This window comes from Elephas maximus, chromosome 17, assembly GCF_024166365.1.
Source record: "Elephas maximus indicus isolate mEleMax1 chromosome 17, mEleMax1 primary haplotype, whole genome shotgun sequence".
Lineage (NCBI taxonomy): Eukaryota > Metazoa > Chordata > Mammalia > Proboscidea > Elephantidae > Elephas > Elephas maximus.
This window is the reverse complement of record NC_064835.1, coordinates 86851948-86867447: the sequence shown is the minus strand read 5'-3', so window position 1 is coordinate 86867447 and position 15500 is coordinate 86851948. Positions and strand designations below refer to the sequence as shown.

Here is a 15500-nt window from a genome sequence, read left to right as displayed (position 1 = left end):
AAAACAAGTCTTGACAACTTTTAGAAGACTGAAGTCATACCAAGTATGTTCTCCCACCACAATGGAATGAAATCTGAAATCAGTAACCGAAGAAAATTTGGGGCATTCACAAATACGTGGAAACTAAACAACACACTGCTAAATAACCAGTGGGTCAAAGAAGAAATCACAACAGACATTAGAAAACACTTTCAGATGAATAGAAATGGAAAATCCCACAAACTAAAACTTATGGGATCTTGCTAAAGCAGCGCTTACAAGCAAATTTATAGCTGTAAGTGCTGATATTTAAAAAAAAGAAGAAAAATCTCAAATCAATAACCTAACCACCTTAAGAAATTGGAACGAGCAAACTAAACTTAAAGCAAGCAAAACAAAAGAAATAATAAGGTTTATGGAAGAAAGAAACAAAATTGAGACTAGAAAAACAATAAAGTCAAAGAAACCAATGACTGGTTCTCTTAAAAGACCAAGGAAACTGACACAACTTTAGCTAGACTGACAATAAAAAAGGAGAAAAGAGTCAAATTAATAAGTCAAGAATGAAAGGGGCAATCACTTCCAACCTTGTAGAAATAAGAGCATTTTATGACCAACTATATGCCAATAAATTAGATAACCTAGATGAAATGGACAAATTCACAAAAAGACGCCAACGACCAAAATTGACGCAAGAGAAAAGAAAAAAACAAAATCCAAATAGACCTAAAACAACTAAGGAGATCGAATTTGGAATCTTTAAAGCTCCCACAAAGAAACACTCGGGCCCAAACAGCTTCGCTGGTGAATTCTACCAAACACTGGAAGGATACTAATGAATACATGGTTTCTTTTTGGGGAGATGAAAATATCCTGGAATTAGACAGTGATAATGGTTATACAACTCTCTGTTATACGTAAGTTATATCTAAATTTTTTTTAATGGGGGGGAGGGGAGAACCCAAAAGCAATATATTGGAGTTATAACAATGTAACTCCTGGATCCTTTTTTCAAGTTGAACATTATTTGAACAATACATATAGTAGAGTATATTGTATGTATTTCTTTCTAGTATGACCCATGCCTTTCAACTTTATTGACAGCTTTCACGGTACAGAAAAAGTTTGGAATAGTTGAAATAGAAAATGAGATTTCTCATCTACTTTTAGGAGGGGGAAAAAGGGAAAGAGCTTATGATTCACATACACCTGAATAGTGTTCAACTTTAAAAAAGGATCCAGGAATTACATTGTTATAACTCCACTGTATTGCTTTTGGGTTCCCCACCACCACAACCACTGTTCAAAAAAATTTAGATATAACTCACATACAAACAGTTGTATAAGCATTACCACTATCTAATTCCATAATATTTTCATCACCCCAAAAAGAAACTAATTTGTTAGCATTCTTCTCTAAATGTTTGGTAGAATTCAATACATATAGTAAAGGGAGCTCTGGTGGCGCAATGGTTAAGAGCGTGGCGAACCAAAGCATTGACAGTTCGAATCCACCAGCCGCTCCTTGGAAACACTATGGGGCAGTTCTACTCTGCCCTATAGGATCACTAAGCTGGAGTCAACTCAATGGCAACAGGTTTGGTTTTGGTTTTATATAGTAAAGGAGATATATATGTATATGATTCATAAAGCACTCCAATAAAGCGAAATGAAAACAACTCAATTGAAAAATAGGCAACAGATATGTAATAACAATTCACATGATATCGAATGGTCAATAAGCACATAAAAATGGTTAATCCCTAAAATAACAAAAGTAACAAAAAATCAGACTGTTGGAAATTTAAAAAGGTACTATTCACCACTGGAAATCCTGGTGATGTAATGGTTAGTTGCTATGGCTGCTAACCAAAAGGTTGGCAGTTCGAATACACCAGGCACTCCTTAGAAACTCTATGGGCAGTTCTACTCTGTCCTAGAGGGTCACGAATCTACTCAATGGAAACGGGTTTAGTTTTTTTTGTTTGTTTGTTTATTCACCATTGGCAAGGGTGTGAGAAACTGGCATTCCCATATACTCCTGGCAAGAGTTTTAAAAAAATACACCTTTCTTGGTAGCCAACTGGCAGTTTCTATCAAAATTTTAAATGTACTCAGCCTTTGACCCAGCAAGTCCACTTCTGGGAATTTATTCTACAGAAATATTCACAGATGTACATATAGATAAATGGACAAATATGCTTCCTGCAGCCAGGTCTGTATTTTAAAAATTAGATATATCATAAATATCCCTTGGTATTGGGATGGTTAAATTATTTAGAATACTACAAAGTAGTTAAAAGAAATGAGGCACATCTATTTACTGACATGGAAATATCTGTAAAACATAATGTTAAGTTTAAAAAAGATCTGTAGAAAAATATGCAAACATAGTATGATTTCATTTTTGCAAAAAAAAGTAAGCCCCAATATGCATATATACATATATGTAAATGTAACTAGTTGTAGAAGAAGCTGAACTCATTAGAGTAAAGGCAGAAATACTAGAGTGTCCTCCCTCACACTCTGAGTGAACTTCTCTGTGGGCCCGTGTTTTAGTCATCTAGTGCCGCTATAACAGAAATACCACAAGTGGATGACTTCCACAAACAGAATTTTATTCTCTCACAGTCTAGTAGTCTAGAAGCCCAAATTCAGGGGAAGGCTTTCTCTCTCTGTCATCTTTGGAGGAAGGTCCTTGTCATCAGTCTTCCCCTGGTTCAAGAAGCTTCTCAGCACAGGAACCCCAGGTCCAAAGGATGCGCTACTCTCCTGGATCTTGTTTCTTGGTGGTATGAGGTACCCATGTCTCTCTGTTCACTTCTCTCTTTCATATCTCAAAAGAGATTGGTTTAAAATACAACCTAATCTTGTAGATTTAGTCCTGCCTTATTAACATAATTGCCACTAATCCCATCTCATCAACACCATAGAGATACGATTTACAACACATAAGATAATCACATCAGATGACAAAATGGTGGACAATCACATGATACTAGGAATCATGGCCCAACCAAGCTGAAACACATATTTTGGGGGGACACAATTCAATCCATGACAACCTGCTTCTGCCATCTCAAGAGCAGATCTCAGCCACAGTTCTTCCCATCTCTCTGAGACAGAAGATGAAAAGTCCATCTATTGTGGCCTCAAACGCTACTGCATGCACTCAGTTCTACCTTCTCTGTGTTTATCTACACAGAAGCTCAGGGCTTTACTGGGGTTCCCCCGTATCCTGTATATCTCTAGGGTCTTGAGTATAGCATCCTCTGGCTGCCTTGTCAACTCAATTGGTTTTTACCTTCTAGAAGCTTCTCTGATTTCTGGTTTTCTGAAGGTATTAAGACTTCATTTCTTCCTACATCATTTTATACCATTTCATTGGGACCAAGAGGGGGCAGGAAGTAGATGTGTATGCTTAGTTCATTATCCTGAGCTCTAACTCCCCGTAACAATAACTTTATTAAGTCAAACTTTTGGAGAGAATCACAGAGATCACCTAACCCAAACAGATGAGAAAACGGAGGCCCAGGAAAGCCAGTCATTTGTCCATGGTGCCACATCAGCTGGTCAGTGGGGAGCCAGGCCCCAAACCAAGTGCCCTGCCACAAACGCAGTGACCTAAAGCCAAGAACATGAGACTTCCCAGTTCCTAGGGCTTTGTTTTAAACCAGGAAATCAGGCAAGGCTTCAAACAGGAGTGAGTATGTCCCCTTGACCCTGGCAGAGCTGTGGCGCCAGCAGAGTTTGTCTGCCCTCTGTGGCACTTCCCCACAGATGTGGGTGGCAGATATGACGCTGTGAGAAGCAAGGCAAACCTCTGAGGGAACTGTAAGCCACCTCAGGGGCACAAGCCAGGCAGGCTGACTCAGCTTTAGCACTGCACAGGACCTGGAGGTGGCTGAGCCCAGCTGTGTGCGCAAGGCCCCCCTCTTCCCGCCCAGGGGAGGGAGAGCCACTGGGACCAGCAGGGATGCTATTCCCACCTGCTGAGCAGGATGCTTACCTAGTCAAGCTGTCCCAAACCAGCTGGCCTGGGGTCTGGAGGTCAACAGCAGCGGGGTAAGGCGTTTGGGCTCTATTCTAAAGGAAATGAGAGCATTACAAGGTTTTCAGCAGGGAGAGATTATGATGGAACATGAGTCTTAGAAAGGTCTTCTTGGTCACCGGACAGAGCAGGGCAGAAGGGTGGCATGGGGCGGAAAGAAATGGACCAATCTGAGGGTTATTTACAAAAGAGAATATACAGGATATGGTGCCTCAAGGAAGGCTGGGGCGAGAGGGGAAAGATACGATCAGGATCAGCCTCAGGCTTCAAATGTAGGTAAATGAGTGAGTGGATGGTGGAGCCACTGGTTGAGACAGGAGGATGGGGCTTGCTCGGGAGAGAGAAGCAAAACACACAGTGGGACATATACATGACTACAAAGAAAAAATGTTTTAAGGACTAAATCGATAGCTGCTAAGGAATAACTCTTCTAAATTCATCAACATTCCTATGTTACTGTTGTCTGCTGTCGAGGTGATTCTGACTCACGGTGACCCCATGTGACAGAGGGGGGCTGCCCCATAGGGTTTCTAGGCTGCAGTCTTTTCTGCTGCAGAGTGGCTGGTGGTTTCCAACTACCAACTTTTCAGTCACCAGCCAAGCACTTAACCACTGTGTCATCAGGGCTCCTTAACATTCATATAAGCTCTTACAAAAGGAAATAAATCCTGAGAGTCACTAAAAAAAAAATTCACCAAAACCTGCACCCAAATATAACTCAAGGGGCAAGTCTAGGGGAGGGGTGCAAACTCCACAATCTTTTATAGGGCAGAGAAAACCAGATCGTAACCTTGAGCATGTCCTGACAGCTGTCCACCGAACGACTTGTATGACATGGACATGAGGCCCTGGTTGGGGATGTTTCTAAACTTCGGTCCAGCAATGATTACATCCATCATGTGGGGGGCCTGAACCTGTTGTCAGTGATTATACAACTGAGGCACTGCTCGCCCTTCTGGTATTGATTTTTATTTTATTTTTTTAAATTATTATCCAGTAAGTTTGACTTGTGTTTGGTGTGTAGTTCCATGACTTTTGACACATGTATAGGTTCACATAACCACCACCACAATCAGGACACAGAATAGTTCCATCACCCCTAAGTTTCCCCCATGCTACTTCTTTATAGTCACGCACCCCCATCCCCTGATAACCACTGATCTGTTCTCCGTCACTATATCTCTGTCTTTTGGAGAATGTCACATAAATGGAATCATCCAGTATGTAACATTTTGAAACTGGCTCCTTTCACGAAGTCTAATGCTTCTGAGATTCATCCAAGCTGCCGCATAGATCAGTGGGTTATTCCTCTTACCCTCCTGGTATTAAGCAACATGAAAGCGCCGACAACATTGCTAAATCCGTACCTGCCTTGCTCCTTTCAGCAGCTATACTTACTCTTACGCGGATGTCAAAGAAATCTGTCACAGCTGCCCTGACAGCAGCAAATAAAAATCATAATGTGAAGTACACAGGAAGTCAGTGACCTTTGCTGAAATAGATTAACAAAACATCAAGTCCCTGAAGGTCTTGTTTAGTGTAGCTTCTTCTGGTCATTTTTAATTCCTAACATAGGATTACACCATGTACACCAAGTAAGAAGGAAAAATTAACCTTTATTCTAATTATTTACAAACCTACCTTGGAAGATGTAGTCAAGCTTTATTGTTTTTCATTATCATTCCCATAAAAAGAAGAGGTGCATGCCAAACATGTATTCATAAAAAGGAAGGAAGGGAGGGAGAGAGGGAGGAGAGAGGGAGGGAGGGAGGGAGGGAAGAAGGAAGGAAGGAAGAAAGGAAGGAAGGAAGGAAGGAAGGAAGGAAGGAAGGAAGGAAGGAAGGAAGGAAGGAAGGAAGGAAGGAAGGAAGGAAGGAAGGAAAGGAGACAGGAGGGAGGGAGGGAGGGAGGGAGGGAGGGAGGGAGGGAGGGAGGGAGGGAGGGAGGAAGGGAGGAAGGGAGGAAGGAAGGGAGGGAGGGAGGGAGGGAGGGAGGGAGGGAGGGAGGAAGGAAGGAAGGAAGGAAGGAAGGAAGGAAGGAAGGAAGGAAGGAAGGAAGGAAGGAAGGAAGGAAGGAAGGAAGGAAGGAAGGAAGGAAGGAAGGAAGGAAGGAAGGAAGGAAGGAAGGAAGGAAAAGAGACAGGAAGGAGGGAGAAAGGGAGGGAGAAAAGGAATTCTGAGCTAGAAAGCAACTAAGAGACAGAGTCTTCATCTGACAATTTAATCAGCAAACATGTATGAGTGCCTTGCATGTAGTGAGGACAGAGACTTGGTGAGTACCCCTGCCCTCAAGGAAGATGATTCCAGATGACCACAAAACCACGGAGCCCGCATTGTGAGATTTCCTGTTCTGACTTACTTCTTTAATTGCATCTTTCTTTAGTTCCATCTAAAATCACCATGCTTCCCAACCTTTCATCATAGATGGGATGGGTCAGGAAGCCCCAAAGCCTGCTGAGCAGCTAGCGAAGCTGTATGGAATTTACAATTTGTCACATATAATTCAAAAGAGGTGAATTCACATAAAACTAATCAAGAGTTGATGGTATTAGGGCTTAGCCATTACAAAGATCAAGGTATACCAGAACTGGATGGTACCCAGTTACCAGTACTGAAGGTTTGGATCAAAGAATCAACAGGCGAATTGTTATCAAAAGGGGAAAATATGTGGAACAGAATGTCAAATTTTTACAGAATCCAGACTTACTGGACCTAATGAAACTGGAGTAACAACCAAATCTATTAAATCTGAGAGTCTGGAGAAAATCTTCAAACCATGAATGGAGATTATCCCCTGAAGTAATCTTTAAACTAAACAACTTTAGCTAAATTAGTAAAAAATGTTCGATATGAGTATTTCACTCTTTTAAAGAATTATCTATATAATATCAAATTGTTAAGATAATTCTAAAGCAGAGATGAGACGTTTAGGGGGTAGTGAGTCTAAGTCATTAGTTGTTAAACAATATTGGGTAGAGACAGCAAGAATGGTGATACAATGTGAAGAATGTAACTGTTATGGATTTAATTGTGTCCCCCCAAATATGTGTTGTAAATCCTAATTTCTATGCCTGTGGTTATAATCTCATTTGGGAATGGGCTGTCTTTGTTGTTAGTGAGGCAGGATTAGCATAGGGTTTATCTTGAGTCAATCTCTTTTGAGATATAAGAGAAATTAAACACAAGTTAGCAAAGACAGACAGGTGAAGAGAGATGCCAGCCACATGAAGATTGCCCAGGAGCAGAAGCTCAGAAGAGACAAGGACCTTTTCTTCAAGAGCCAGCAAAGAAAGAGAAAGCCCTCTCTTAAAGCCAGCACCCTTAATTTGGAGTTCTAGTCTCCTAAACCGTGAGAAAATAGATAAAGCCACCCATTTACGTTACGTCTGTTATGGTAGCACTAGACAACTAAGATAGTAACCAATGTTACTGAACTGTACATGTAGAAACTGATGAATGGGTGTATGTTCTGTTGTCTCTATTTTCACCAAAATTTAAGAAAAGATCAAGATACAAAGGCTGTGGGATCAGCTGAAGAAAAATTCTCTACTAGTCATTTGATTGGAACGTGGAGCTTCACTGATGGTTGTTAGATAGCATTTCACACATAAAAAAGAAAAAGCAGTCAACTATAAATACTCATTTAAAAAGCCACGTGCAAGCCAACTTGGTAGGCAATGAGGGCGCCTCAAAGGGATCTGGGAATACAGTCCTTACCTCCCTAAAGCCTTGTGGGGAGAAGGATTGCCCACAATACAAGTATCACATAATGAGGGACAAATGTCAGGCTCAGGCGAAAAGCATCACACACGTTCAGAAAAGAGAGGATCAGAACAGTCAAAAAGCTCCCCCGGGATCCCATATCTCCAAGTCTCCATCAGGTGGCACACACTTGAGGTCCTCTCACCTGGTCAGTGAGCACACTCTGGGCCCAGGGCACACGCATGGCTCAAACGGGGCTCACATTGTTGTCTGCTTGCTGGAGATGAAAGTTCAACCTCCTGAGGCCAGGCTCATCTGCTCAGACCCACAGCCTCCGTCTGCTGCTTCCACATGGTCCAGAGCTCTGTAGGCCCCACCAGGCCCTGAGTGCCTTCCTGACCACCCTGGGCCTGGTTATCTCTTCAGCCCACAACAGGAGCTAATAAACCTGAACCTTCATGGATGTGTGGAAAGGAGGCCACGAATCTTGTCACAACAGACAGTAAAAGCCAAATGCAATAGAAACACACTATCATGCTCAAGGAGCATAAAAGCAGACTTGTTCTGTTATAGATGGAATTATGTTCCCCAGAAGGAAATGTGGACGTCCTAATTAACCCCTGTACCTGTTAATATGACCCTGCTTAGAAACGAGGTTTCTTTTGTTATGTTAACAAGCACATACTAGTGTGGGTGGGTCCTAAACATACTCACTCAGAAGTGTCCTACAAAAAGCACAGGATAGACACAGACACACACACGGGGAAGACAGGCACCAAGGAACACCAAGCAGGCTCCAAGAAGGGAGGACCCTCTCTGGAGTCGGGGCCCTGATTTGGACTATTAGCCTCCAAACCCGTGAGACAATAAATTCCTGTTCTTTGAATCCACCCCTTGTGGTATTTTATTAGCACAGCACTAGGAAGCTAAGGAAGAAGCTCCAAGGGCTCGCTTGTCTATGCCAAGAAATTTGGAAGACAGCTATCTGGCCAATCAACTGGAATAGATCCATATTTATGCCTATTCCCAAGAAAGGTGATCCAACCAAATGTGGAAATAATCGAACAATATTATTAATATCACACACAAGTAAAATTTTGCTGAAGATCATTCAAAAACAGCTGCAGCAGCATATCGACAGGGAAATGTCAGAAATTCAGGCTGGTTTCAGAAGAGGACGCGGAACCAGGGATATCATTGCTGATGTCAGATGGATCCTGGCTGAAAGCAGAGAATACCAGAAGGATGTTTACCTGGGTTTTACTGACTATGCAAAGGCATTCAGCTGTGTGGATCACAACAAACTATGGATAACACTGCACAGAATGGGAATTCCAGAACACTTAATTGTGCTCATGAGGAACCTGTACATAGATCAAAAGGCAGTTGTTTGAACAGAACAAGGGGATACTGTGTGGTTTAAAGTCAGGAAAGGTGTGCCTCAGGGTTGCATCCTTTCACCATACCTACTCAATCTGTATGCTAAGCACATAATCCGAGAAGCTGGACCATATGAAGAACGCGGCATCGGGACTGGAGGAAGACACATTAACAGCCTGCATTATGCAGATGACACAACCCTGCTTGCTGAAAGTGAAGAGGACTTGAAGCACTTACTGATGAAGATCAAAGACTACAGCCTTCAGTATGGATTACACTTCAACATAAAGAAAACAAAAATCGTCACAGCTGGACCAGTAAGCAACATCATGATAAAAGGAGAAAAGATTGAAGTTGTCAAGGATTTCATTTTACTTGGATCCACAATCAACACCCATGGAAGCAGCAGTCAAAAATCAAAATACATATTGTATTGGGCAAATGTACTACCAAAGACCTCTTTAAAGTGTTGAAAAGCAAAGATGTCACCTTGAAGACTAAGGTGCGCCTGACCCAAGCCATGGTGTTTTCAATTGCCTTGTATGGATGTGAAAGCTGGACAATGAATAAGGAAGACCGAAGAAGAACCGACAGCTTTGAATTGTGGTGTTGGCGATGTATATAGAATATACCATGGACTGTCAAAGGAACGAACAAATCTGTCTTGGTAGAAGTACAACTGGAATACTTCTTAGAAGGGTGGATGGTGAGACTGTCTCACATATTTTGGACATGTTTTCAGGAGGGATCAATCCCTGGACAAGGACACATGCTTGATAAAGTAGAGGGTAAGCGTAAAAGAGGAAGACCCTCAACGAGATGGGTGGACACAGTGGCTGCAACAATGGGATCAAGCACAACGACAACTGTGAGGATGGTGCAGGACCAGGCAGCATTTCGTTCTGTTGTACACAGGGTCACTATGAGTCGGAACCAATGCGATGGTACCTAACAACAACAGGACACTAAGACATGTATGTACGCCTAAAACAGCACAACTCTCTTTCAAAGGAGACAGCTTTTTTTCATATATTTAGAAGGGTGAACTCATTTCTGCCAGAAAGGGTGACTTTCTCCCCAAAGGAGGAAGACAAAGGCTGAAATCAAGAGAGGAATCACACTACTAGCCTCTTTTGTGGTGGCTGGACAAAACAGTATGACATTTCATGGTGACTAGGCACCCACAAAGGAGCCTTGATGGCACAATGGTTAAGTGCTCAGCTGCTAACCGAAAGGTTGGTGGTCCAAACCCACCAGCGGTTCCACTGAAGAACCTGTTGTCATAAAAATTACAGCCTAGCAAACCCGATGAGGCAGTTCTACTCTGTTACATGGGGTTGCTATGAATCATAATCTACTCAATGGCACATAACAATACACTCAAACCACACCAAATCCACTGCCATCGAGTCGATCCCAACCCATAGCAACCCTGCAGGACAGAGGAGAACTGCCCCATAGGGTTTCCAAGGCTACAAATCTTTACAGAGGCACACTGCCACATCATTCTCCTGCGGAGCAGCTGGTGGGTTTGAACTGCCAACCTTTCAGGTAGCTGCCAAGCGCTTAACCATTGTGCCACTAGGGCTCCTTAACAACACAACAGGCACCCACAGAGCCAAGACACCAAAAACATCCGCTGTCTTGTGAAACCAAAGAGGGGCCTGAGCAGAGAGGAACTTGACAAGTGTGGGGTCCACCAGGCAGAATGGTGGCAGAGAGCATGAAATGCCCCCATCTGAACCAGTCCAGTGGTCCATGTTCCATTCCTAAAGAGCCATCCTCCCTCACACAGCCTGTCAGTCCAGCAATGAGAACTGGCCAAGGGTGCCCTGGGGGCTGAGCATTCTGCTGGCCACTGGGCAGTACAAAGGGGCAAGCAAGACACAGTCTCATAACCCCCAGACATTCATCTTTTTTAAAAACCTTAAAATATTCAATAAGCACCTTAGTATGACAAAAAATATATGCATCCTCACATGACCGTATAGTTCAGTGAGGGAGACAGACATAATCAATTAAACAAGTCTACACGGGTGGTTAAGTGATATGGCTGCTAACCAAGAGGTTGGCAGTTCAAATCCGCCAGGTGCTCCTTGGAAACTCTATGGGGCAGTTCTACTCTGTCCTATAGGGTCGCTATGAGTCGAAATTGACTCGATGGCAGTGGGTTCGGTTTTGGTTTTTACACAAGAAGGGGAAAAGTGTCCTTAAGGCAGAACGTGAACAGATGCCAAACGGATGGTCCAGTGGCTGAGATTGCTCCATGCTTGAAAAACCGAGGAGGAGTCTTTGACTCCAGCCAAGCCCTGAAGGACGGGTAGGGTATGGCCAACTGAAGGAATGGGAGGTGGGTGGGGGCACTGAGGCAGGGGAAGAACCTGAGCAGTGGGGGCAAAGGGCAAGATGTGGTCAGCAAACAGAGTGGCTGGAGTAAAATATGTGTATGAGGCGGAAAGGCTGAAAAGCCAGTGCAGGCCGGATGATGGCGGGCCCAAGGGAGAGACCATGGGAGCGTGTGTGGGGACTACGAGCCCAGGAATGCAAAAGGTAGACTCGAAGCACGGCATCAGGGGTGTGCTGGTCTCCCCAGCAACCAGGGCCAGGCCACGAAACCCTCCCAGAGGTGGCTCCCCCAATGCCACCCTCCCCTGGCTTTCCAAAGGAGTCTGGGCGATGAGCCAATGAAAACCCTATGAACAACAACAACAATTAAAAAAAAAAAAAAAACTACGGGTCACAATGGTCAGATGTGCCACCAATCACAGAAATAGCACAGGACCAGCGTGTTTCATTCCGTTGTGCATGGGGTTGTCATGACCCAGGGGCCGATGATGGCAGCCAACAACAACAAATACTGCACACAGGGCAAGGGCTGCCTCCATTCAGACAGTGGGGCCCTGAAGCGAGAAGCCAACATTCTGGGGTGACCAGACTACATATCTGGAAGGCACTGACCTGCAGACAGGCTCCTCCCTAGCCACACAACATCGGAACTGCAATGTAGAGGAGCAGGGCTGACATCAAACCCCACTGAGCCCCTTATACAGGATGCTGTATGACGGGACCAAGCACTAAGTCACTACATCAGACCAGAGGGCCCACCCAAATCCACTGCCGTCAAGTCGATTCTGACTCACTGCGACCCCATAGGGTTTCCAAGGCTGTAAGTTTCTACGGGATCAGACTGCCACATCTTTCTCTGGTGGAGCTGCTGCTGGTTTCGACCCACCAACCTTTCAGTTAGCAGTCAATTGCTTTAACCACTGCGCCACCAGAGCTCCAGTACATGAGAAATCCTTGTCTATTCTTAAAATTCTGAATCCAGCAGAGACACAGGGTAGAGGCTATGACTTATAGTTAGGGGTAGATCCTTCTTTATTAGAGTCAGAATCTGGGGCCACAATGGACAAAGTCAGGGGAATCCTGCCTGGGTGTAGATCATGAGTGTTAAAAGGGGCTTGCTCAGCCCAGACTGTTTACGGCAGCACAAATCAAGATAAAATACAGCCCCTCCTCACAAGGAACTCACAGTCATGAAGCATGAACCCAAGAACACATCAAGGCATACTATTACATGACTGGACACCAGCTGAGATGTGGAACTTCAGAGGTGGGAGAGATCCCTAAGCTGGGACGTAGAAAAGGCCATGTTCTGATATTAAAGTCATGCTCTGATACAAAAGGGATCCACAAGGGAAGGACTGGGTTAGCTATGTGGAGGCTCACCAGTCCTACAATGTGACTTGCAAATGGCTTGGCAATGAGATTTAGATGCCAGCTCCTACATGACCAGGGACGCAACGTCATCAGTGAAAAGACTGCTGTGCATGTGTAAGTCAGGACAGAAGGGAGACACTGATAGAGAAGTGGGCTCACTTCCCTCAGAGGATCACAAGGCCTATGGTGAAGTGGTCCCAGGCAACCTTTACACCTGCCTGGCCTGCAAGACCCAGGGTCACGCCCAGGGAGAAGGGACCTAATCCACAGCCAAGAGGAAAAAAAAAAAATCCTTCCCTGAGATCATGGAAACTTCTCAGTGAAGACTCCAGGGCTTATGATGATCTTAAAACTATCAGATTGGCTCCCAAGTATGTAGGAATCAGGAAGCTGGTATCAGGAGCAGCAGACACAGGCGTTATGGTCTTCAGAGCAGACATGTCTCCCAGCCTACGCTCATAAACTGAACGTTGGCTCACAAAGCAGTTTTGAATGAGCTTTAGTGGGAGTAGTCAGCCTGATCATCCCTCAAGCTGGAGGAAAAGGTCTGTAGGACAGAGTGTCCTGAACCTGAAGGGGTCTCCTCACTGGGGTGAAGAAGTGCTCTGAGAAGGCTCCCCTGTCCCACCATGGAGAGCCATGGCCCAGCCTCCGTGCACTCTGGGACCCCAGTCACCTCCTGATCTATGCCGTCTGTACTCCTTGCTCAATAGTCACCACTTACGTAGAGGATACATCCTGGTCCCAGGTCATCTCTCCAAGTCAAGTAAAGAAACGCAGAAAACACACCCTTGAGTTACCAGATCTACTTAGGAAGGCGTCCTAAATGTCCTATTCACAACCACTTTTTACTGCTTTCTCACCTCATGGCACAAATGGTGTGCATTTAACTACTAACCTAAGGACTGGAGGTTCAAACCCACCTAGTGGCACCATGGAAGAAAGCCCTGGCAATCTGCTTCCATAAAGATTACAGTCAAGAAACCCCCATGGAGCACAGTGCTACTCTGTAACACTTGGGGTCACCATGAGTTGGAACAGACTCCACAGCAATGTTTTCTTTTTCACTTATGAAGCTTAGAGTCCAGAGAAGATAAAATTCTTCCCCTCAGGTGATAAAAAAGTTTTGGAACTAGATAGTGATGATGGTTGTACAACACTGTGAATGTAAAGTTTTGTTGTCAAGTGATGTTGTGTCAGTTCTGACTCATAGCAACTCTACATACAACAGAATGAAACACTGCCTGGTCCTGTGCCAGCCTCACAATCATTGCTATGCTTGAGCCCATTGTTGCAGCCACTGTGTCAGTCCATCTTATTGAGGGTCTTCCTCTTCTTCACTGACCCTCCACTTTACCAAGCATGATGTCCTTTGCCAGAGACTGGTCCCTCCCGATAACATGTCCAAAGTACATGAGATGAAGTCTTGCCATCCTCTCTTGTAAGGAGCATTCTGGCTGTATGTACTTCTTCCGAGACAGATTTCTTTGTTTTTTTGACAGTCCATGGTATATTCAATATTCTTCCCCCACGCCACAATTCAAAGGTGTCAGTTCTTCAGTCTTCCTTATTCGTCATCCAGCTTTCACATGCATATGAGGCAACTGAAAACATCATGGCTTAGGTCAGGTGCAACTTAGTCTTCAAGGTGACACCATTGCGCTTCAACACTTTAAAGAGGTCTTTTGCAGCAGATTCGTCCGATGCAATACGTCATTTGATTTCTTCACTGTTGCTTCCACAGGTATTGATAGTGGATCCAAGTAAAATGAAATCCTTGACAAGTTCAACCTTTTCTCCGTTTATCATCATGTGGTTTATTGGTCCAGTTGTGAAGATTTTTGTTTTCTTTATGTTGACGTGTAATCCATACTGTAGGCTGTAGTCCTTGATCTTCATCAGTAAATGCTTCAAGTCCTCTTCACTTTCAGCAAGCAAGGTTGTGTCATCTGCATATCGCAGAGTCTTCCTCCAATCCTGATGCCCACAGAATTTTATACTGAAAAATGGTTGTTGTTGTTGGGTGCCGTCAAGTTGGTTCTGACTCATAGTGACCCTATAGGACAGAGCAGAACTGCCCCATAGCGTGTCCAAGGAGCAGCTGGCAAATTCAAGCTGCTGACTTTTGGTTAGCAGCCTGAGCTCTTAACCACTGCACCACCAGGGCTCCTAAAAATGGTTAGAATGGCAAATTTTATGTTATATATATTTTACCACAATAAAATTAAAAAAAGAAAAACCCTCTTCCCTTCAGAGTGCACCTCTAGAACCACATGGCAGCTGGCACTGCCCCAACATCACACGTCCTTAGTGAGGAGGAGCCATACTCACTCAATCCAATTCGTTGTGGGCAAGGGATCAGCATCTTTTCCTTAAGAAACCTAATCTCAGTTATGCAGAGGCCTCAAAGACCTCACTTCCCTCCATGCCCTGCGGTTTCATGTAAACTAGCGTAGAGAGCACCGTCAATCAAAACAGCCTGAAGCCCAAGAAGCTCATCCACTCCTCAGCTTCCACTGCAGCTATGCAGACTCAACCACCAGCTAAACACGTTCTTGTTGTTAGATGTCCAGGAGTCTATTTCAACCCACAATGACCCCATGTGACAGAACGGAACCACCTCATAGGGCTTCCTATGCTGTAAACTGTACTGGAGCAGATTGCCAGGT

General features: G+C 44.1%; 1 protein-coding gene across 9 annotated transcripts in view; it reads right to left on the bottom strand.

Annotated features, from left to right (window-relative positions):
• CRACDL (CRACD like) overlaps positions 1–15500 on the bottom strand; it is a 180316-nt gene that overhangs the window by 109102 nt on the left and 55714 nt on the right. The window lies entirely within an intron of this gene.